This window comes from Gadus morhua, chromosome 13 (genome assembly GCF_902167405.1).
Source record: "Gadus morhua chromosome 13, gadMor3.0, whole genome shotgun sequence".
NCBI lineage: Eukaryota > Metazoa > Chordata > Actinopteri > Gadiformes > Gadidae > Gadus > Gadus morhua.
The window spans coordinates 27,403,626-27,411,951 of record NC_044060.1 but is presented as its reverse complement, the minus strand read 5'-3'; the positions used below and the strand labels follow the sequence as shown (position 1 = coordinate 27,411,951).

At 44.5% G+C, this 8,326-nt stretch overlaps 1 long non-coding RNA gene across 1 annotated transcript; it reads left to right on the top strand.

The window, feature by feature from the left end:
* Window positions 1–982: 982 nt before the first annotated feature.
* LOC115556668 (uncharacterized) lies at window positions 983–2,173 on the top strand. The gene is made up of 2 exons (XR_003979107.1): window positions 983–1,702; window positions 1,878–2,173. It is a non-coding gene; the product is annotated as an uncharacterized LOC115556668 (long non-coding RNA).
* Window positions 2,174–8,326: the final 6,153 nt, after the last annotated feature.

Below are 8,326 nucleotides of genomic sequence, written 5' to 3'. Positions count from 1 at the left end.
AGGGAGCTTACAGTCCCAGGATGTGTTGTGCTGTGTTTGGTGTCCAGTGTATGTTGTCAGGCTGAGTGGTGAAGGTGTCGTGGGGAGTTTCTAGTAGGGGACTGAGATCAGTGACTATGTAGCTGTTGAGTGGCGTAGGTTGGGAGTGGGAGAGGTTGGATGCAAGTGTCTGGATGGAGTGAGGGGGAACTCTGGAGAGAGGGTGGTGTATGGTGGTGTGTTGGTTGTTGCTCGGTCCTCTGAGACGGAGGTTCATCTGGTGAGAGGATTTCTGACTGACGTGGGCCTGAATAGAGTGATCTAGGGTGTGTGTGGGTGCTGGTTGGGGAGGCAGAGGGAGGGGGGAGGGGGGGGGGGGTCTGTGTGGCTGAGTGTGGGCTGTGGAGGTGTCGGTGAGGGGAAGGTCCAGGCTCGAGGTGGGGTGGTATGGGGACTGGTCGGTATGGGGGAGGGGGGGAGTAGGTTGAGGGGGTGTGGGTTGGTGATGAGTGGTGAGTGAGGGGCGGACGGTGTATGGAGTAGTGTGTGTTCTAGTTGATGTAAGGTGGTGGGTAATAGTCTGTGGCCCAAGCTCTTGTGTGCCCAGTTGGTCGTGATCTTAAGTGAGAGTGTGTTGGTGGGCTGGGGTGTTTGTGTGAGTTGGTCTATTGTGTGTGTAGTGTTCTTTTAGGATCTACATGTCATTGTGCATCCAGGTGTTGGTGTTGTGATTATTTCTTTGTGATGTGGTGTCTGTGGGTGATGGGTTTGATGAAGTGGGATCATTTGTGGACCTGTCGTAACATCCCCCTGGGGAGTTCCCGGGAGGACACCGCTCTGTCCGCTGTGTCCCTGTGGTGCAGGGCCTGGAGTATTTTAAAATATACTTTGTCTTTTCCACGGGTTGGGCCATCTGGTGCAATGTACCGGGTGTGTGTTGGTGGTGGTGGGAGGAGTGGACGGGTGGATGGTGGAGGTGGTCTTTGTGGTCTGACTGGTTGTGTGTGTGGGTGTGTTGGTGTGGGTCTGGTGTGTTCTGTGGTTTGATATGTGTGTGTGGGTCTATTGTGGTGATGGTGGGTGTGTGGGGGTCTATACTGAAGGCTGGGGGGTCTATAACGGGATGTAGGTGTGGGAGGTAGCGTGCGTCTGTTGTGTGCGTGGTAGTGTGGCTGTGTGGTGTTGGTGCGATTGGTGTAGGTAGGCCTCCAGCTGACGGTGACGGTGGTGGTCCCGTGGTGGGTAGCCGGAGAGGGTGGTGGTCCCGTGGTGGGTAGAGGCGACGGCAGGACGGTCCCTGGTAACTGCTGACGGTGACACAGCCAACGGGCCAATAGAAACACACTTCTATTGGAAAGGATGAAAAGTACATCAGAGTAAATAAAAGGGGGGATCTGAGGACCCCGCCCGCACACACACGCATAGAAGTATATATATATAAATATATATATATATATATATATATATATATATATATAAACACATGTGTTCTGTTACATGTATGTTTTCTCCTGTGTAATTCAGTCTTCAGTGTAATTCAGTCTATTGATGGTCCTGTGATGCCATCTACTGGGGAACTTTGGTATTTTTCTGGAATACGTTCTGATATGCATTCCTTGCACTCCATTACACTACATTCACTTGATCGGAAAGCATGGTACTCACACTCGTCTTCATAATTGCGTCTCCTCTGGTTTCAAGTTGGCCTTTGTAAGCATCGTTGGTACGTTATCTGTATTGATATGTTAAGGGGGTTTGATGTATAATAAGATTAAGGAAACTTTGTAAACAAATTAGATGGATGGATATTCTTACGTTAGCAAGCTAACTTAGTAGCTAAGCTAATTTTACAGCATTCTGTCATTCTCATACTGAAATGCTGTACTTCCATTCCTCAGTTTTACCCTACTTCACCTCACCATAAAGAGTGAACTGCAACTTCTCGTCTGCGTGGTTTGATGGAGAGGAGTTTATACCATCTGTCAACCCTGGCAAGGTGCTGGGGGTAGAGGGCAAAACAAGAGAGACACACACACACACACACACACACACACACACACACACACACACACACACACACACACACACACACACACACACACACACACACACACACACACACACGCATCCAGACCCATCCATACACATCCTCTCATTAATAGTGAATCATGCGCATTTATACAAAATATAGGAACAAAAAGCAGCACACTGCAATCTCAGTAGAAGTCATGGGTGAAAAATAAAGGAACCCCAAAATTGCACACACACATATACATATATATATATATAAAAAACATGGTAAAAGCATAAAACATGCAAGAAGTATTAAAAACACACAGGGTAAAGATAAGTGCTGGCAGATAAGTGCAAAAAGTTGAAATTAATTAATAAATAGGAATATAAATAAAGATAAATAAGACATAATAAAACCATTCACACATCCATACCATCCTTTAACATAAAAGAAGCCTCCAATGAATAAGCCTTAACCCCCGTCCCCGGAGCCCAATGGACGCTGTCCTGGGTCGTCTGGAATTGAAGGAGAGACCGTTGTTTAAGGTGACCGCATCGGGGGTCCACCTCCTCTATGCTGTCTCTCACAAAGCTGCTGAAGGCCTTAGTGCAGTGGAGCTGGTGAACGGATAGCTCGACTGAAACAGAGAGGAGAGGAATGACGAAACGGGCCTGAGGGACTTTAGCTCTGGCTGTTCCAACGAGTCGTCGATGTCTTTGATAACAGTAACGGCTGTTTGTTCCCCAAGACCGTTGTTTATCTCATCTCAGAGCCAGAGTCTGGCTGGAGTATACGTTTTATAAGGCGTTTGGGGATGTAGATGCTTTTAAACAGCGCCGGTGTTACAATAATATTATTTGCTTTGTTGAAAATGATGAGTTGCACTTTGCACAGGATTTTGTTGGATAAACCAACATTTTTTAAAGACTGAACAAATAGCACATTTCCTGATGTATTGTACTCTCGGTTGATTGTAAAAAAAAGTGTTTTTGAAAAATCTAAATCAAATCTCTCTCTTTCTCTGTGTTTACGAATTGCAAACTGTAATTCGTCGGGCTGTGGCTGTGGTCACATGATGGAGGAGGAGACCCCCCCCCCTCCTGGGGGCGCCCCTCTCCGTCCAGGAGTGCTTCGCCCTGCAGGGTACGGGGCTTTGAGTGTCTCTGCGTCCGCCCCCTACATGAGAGGGGTCAATGCTATTGCTTATTAGCCACCGGCTAAAGGGCTGATTATGGTTCCACATCGACGCAACGATGACCCCGCAGACGCTTCCAGGCAGTCGTGAACCTGCTTCGGTTCTGCGGCGGCTTTTAGTGAGCGGACCAATCACAGCCCTCGCTGCTGCGTCGCCTCGACGGAGGGTTAACGTATCGGGGAGGCGCGCGTCAGGCCCTTGCTGTGGACGCAAGGAGGGTCCGCGAGGACGTGAGGGGTCCGTAGACCCTCTTGGGCTGCGTCGACGTGGGACCCCGATCAGCCCCTAACAGATCCTTGGTTGGTCCCCCCCCCCCAGACCACGGGGACCATATGATATGCATATATATATATACATTTATACAACGGGGGACCTAAATCCAGCGATCTGATTGGTTCCCAACTGTTGTATAATGAGCGTATACATAACTGCTATGACGCCCGATCATTTTGTGAAAGTTTGCATATCACTCCGCGCCTGGAAGTAGAAACAGTTACAAAGTAAAACATATGTTGGATGATGGAGAGGGTGTAAATGTTGTTACTCCGGGAGTGAGCAAGGCGATGGAGAGACTAACGAAAGCTTAGGTACACGGGGAGTGAACTGCTCCATAGGATAAATTGCCGGCGAACCGCTCTAGCCGAGCCTTCTCTCGGAGGGACGCTAAAGTGTGTTGCATAGCGACCGTCGTGCATTTGGAAGGCAAGTAGGAGGGACTACTTTTTTGTATTCTTTAATAAAACGGCTACTTTGACTTTCTTGGTTTCTTTTTAAATGTAGTGTGTCTATGACTTTCGTTTCGCAATAACAGTAACCGTTGTATAAAAGCAATAGATCACTTCAGTCAGTGGCATGTGCTTGTGCATGTACAGTGGTATAATGAGCACATACCACAGCCTGGCGTGATCTATTGCTTAAATATACATATATACATATCAGGGGCCGTATTCACAAAGGATCTTAGGGCTAAAAGTAGGTCCTAACTGGCGAATTTTGGAGTAACTCCTAAAAATAATGGGCGTGTCACTCTTAAATTTAGGACTCCTAACTTTTTTCACTAAGAGCAATTCACAAAGTATTTTAGGACTAAAAGTAGCACCTAAGTCTAGGAGAGCTTAAAAGTCCTCAAGAGGACTCCTAACTCAGTAAGACCTATTCACAAAGAATCTTAAAATGCCTGCGAGACGAAATGTTAGGGTATTCAACTTATTGTGGAGTTAATGAGCGATGCAATAACATCCCCGACTAACAGGAATAATCCGATTAGTCCCGAAATAAAATGTTATAAAAATTATAAATTATAAATTATTATAAATTATAAAAAATAAATAAAAATATATATAACTTATAAAAAATAAAAATAATTGCGCCATCAAAAGACGAGGACGTGTTCGTCAATAGGAAGAAAGTGCATTCCATCAACACGCAGGTTGTTTTTGATGTAAATTTTAACATAGCCTACTGGATGTTGTTGCAAAGTGGCCTGGATCTTCAGCTACCCATGATTCGCGCATTTTAATGTTGAGCGGTCTGAGGCAGCTTTTTGAGATGTAGGAGTTGGGTGTCACTTGCTGGGTGACAGTGACTATCCATGCAAGACGTGGCTCTAGACACCCTACCTTAATCCACAACCGGGAGCACAGTTAAAGTGTAACATGTAAGTGATTACGCAGATTACGCTTAGTCCTATGCGTAAAACACATCGTATTGGCTCTTTGCGAGCACACAAACATACACGAAATGTTGTGGAGAGAGGAATTGGGCAGATGAAACGTCGGTTTCATGTCCTCCACGGCGAAATACGCCTCACCCCAGAGAGGGCAAGCACAGTAATCACTGTATGTGCCATTCTACACAACCTTTGCAAGCGGAGGAACATTCCACAGCCAGACGATGATGATGATGATGATGATGATGATGATGGCGATCAACATTACAAGGAATTTGGCCGTGTGGAACCGAGTGAACTGGCATTTAGGGATCACTTTGAAAACACATTTTAGGTAAACACCTTGGCCCAAATCAGTCAACACTTGGGTAGTTCGTAACATTTATTTTCTTTTAGATTTTACGTATTTTTATTGTTTGCTTTCTCTCTCTCTTGAACGTGCAGGCTACAACGTCATTATCGTGGTCTGCACAAAATTGTCATCATGCGTGTATTCTGCTAACTGCACTATAACTACTTAATAGGAATTCATTTCTAGCCTAGGCTATTTCCTTGTTTTTCGGTGATTCAGTGGGCTCGTCTGAACAACCAATCACCGAACTGACCGCTTCTAAACTCGTGCACGAGAATTGACGTAATCCATAGCAACGGCGCGTCACTCTTAGTTCACTCTTTGTGATTTATCCTTAGTAAGAGTAGGTCTCAGCGGCTTTGTGAATAACTTTTAAGAAAAAACTCCTACGTAAAATGTTTTAGCGCGAGTTAGGAGCACTCCTAGCGGTAAGATAAAATGCTTTGTGAATACGGCCCCAGATATATATATATATATATATATATATGTATATGTATATGTATATATATATATATATATATATATATGTATATGTATATGTATATATATATATATATATATATATATATATTTTTTTTTTTTTATTAACCTTTATTTTTCCAGGAATATTCTCATTGAGATTCAAAATCTCTTTTTCAAGAGAGTCCTGGCCAAGAAGGCAGCATACAAACATTTAAAGTTTCACATTAAAAACAACAAAAACACAAAATTTCACACTAAAAACAAGACACAAAACACAATAAAAAGTCACAAAGCATCAATCTAATTGGCAGTAAGTCAGTGTTCAGTTTGTGGTTAAATAGTCCTTGATCCTGCTTTTGTAATTGTTCAGGGTGATTAGGGATTCCATATACAGGTGCTGGTCATATTATTAGAATATCATGAAAAAGTTGATTTATTTCATTAATTCCATTTAGAAAGTCAAACCTGTAGAATGTATACATTCATTCCAAACAGACTGATACATTATAAGTGTTTTTTGCCAAAAAGAAGATGATTATAGCTGACAACCAATGAAAACCCTAAATTCAACATCTCAGAAAATTAGAATATGGTGAAAAGGTCAGATATTGAAGACACCTGGTGCCACACTCTAATTAGCTAACTAACTCAAAACACATGGAAAAGCCTTTAAATGGTCTCTCGTTTTGATTCTGTATGACACACAATCATGGGGAAGACTGCTGACTTGACAACTGTCCAAAAGATGACCATTGATACTTTAAAGAAGGAGGGCAAGACACAAAAGGTCATTGCCAAAGAGGTTGGATGTTCCCAGAGCTCTGTGTCCAAGCACATTAATAGAGAGGCGAAGGGAAGAAAAAGATGTGGTAGAAAAGAGTGTACAAGCAAGAGGGATAAACGCGCCCTGGAGAGGATTGTCAATCAAAACCGATTCAAAAATGTGGGGGAGATCCACAAAGAGTGGACTGTAGCTGGAGTCAGTGCTTCAAGAAGCACCACACACCGACGTATGCAAGATATGGGCTTCAGCTGTCACATTCCTCGTGTAAAGCCACTCTTGAATAAGAGACAACGTCAAAAGCGTCTCGCCTGGGCTCAAGACAAAAAGGACTGGACTGCTGCTGAGTGGTCCAAAGTTATGTTTTCAGATGAAAGTAAATTTTGTATCTCCTTTGGAAATCAAGGTCCCAGAGTCTGGAGGAAGACAGGAGAGGCACAGAATCCACGTTGCCTGAAGTCCAGTGTAAAATTTCCACAGTCAGTAATGGTCTGGGGTGCCATGTCATCTGCTGCTGTTGGTCCACTGTGTTTCCTGAGGTCCAGGGTCAATGCAGCAGTCTACCAGGAAGTTTTAGAACACTTTATGCTGCCTGCCGCGGACCAACTTTATGGAGGTGACGATTTCATTTTCCAACATGACTTGGCACCTGCACACAGTGCCAAATCTACCAGTACCTGGTTTAAGGACCATGGTATCCCTCTTCTTGATTGGCCTGCAAACTCACCTGACCTTAACCCCATAGAAAACCTATGGGGTATTGTGAAGCAGAAGATGCGAGATGCCAGACCCAACAATGCTGAAGAGCTGAAGGCCACTATTAAAGCAACCTGGGCTCTCATAACACCTGAGGAGTGCAAGAGACTGGTCGACTCCATGCCACGCCGTATTGCTGCAGCAATTCAGGCAAAAGGAGCTGCAACTAAGTATTGATTGCCATACATGCTGAAACTTTCCATGTTCATACTTTTCAGTTGGCCCACATTTCTAAAAAATCATTTTTTGTACTAGTCGTAACTAATATTCTAATTTTCTGAGATACTGAATTTGGGATTTTCAGTAATTGTCAGTACTAATCATCCAAATTAAAAGAAATCAACATTTCAAATATATCACTCTGTGTGTAATGAATTGATATAATATGTAAGTTTCACGTTCTGAATATAATTACTGAAATAAATCAACTTTTTCATGATATTCTAATAATTTGACCAGCACCTGTATATATATATATATATATATGGCTTAATGGCGGCGGCGGTGGGAGCGCTTTGATTGGACGGTTCAATGGAAGTACACCGCAGTGCTGGCACTACTCACCAGCAACACTGTGTGTGTGTGTGTGTGTGTGTGTGTGTGTGTGTGTGTGTGTGTGTGTGTGTGTGTGTGTGTGTGTGTGTGTGTGTGTGTGTGTGTGTGTGTGTCTCTCGTACGCTCAGGACCACTACACGCTGACGCACACAACATCTAAAGGTGAGCCGGCATACAACTCTGCTTTCACCCAATGAACAGGTTGCCTGCAACCCCCCCCCTCCAACGACCCCCCCTCCCTCCAACGACCCCCCCCATCCAGCGACCTCCCCCTTCCAACGACCCCCCCCCCTCCACAACCCCCCCCCTCCATACGTTCACACGCTCAGACCTTTGACCTTTGCATATGCCATGGCGGCGCGCACGGTCGCAGCGGCGGAAGAGGAGGAGGCGCGCACAGTCGCAACGGCTCTTCCCTTTCGGTGCTTTATTTGTTTTTTACGCTTTTATTTACGTTTTTGTTTGTGTCTACTACGCAAGGAAACAATTGCTACAGTAGACAGGCTTTACTGGACGTTGGTTTCCACAGAAAATCACCGGTCACAGCCGACTTTCACTGCCAC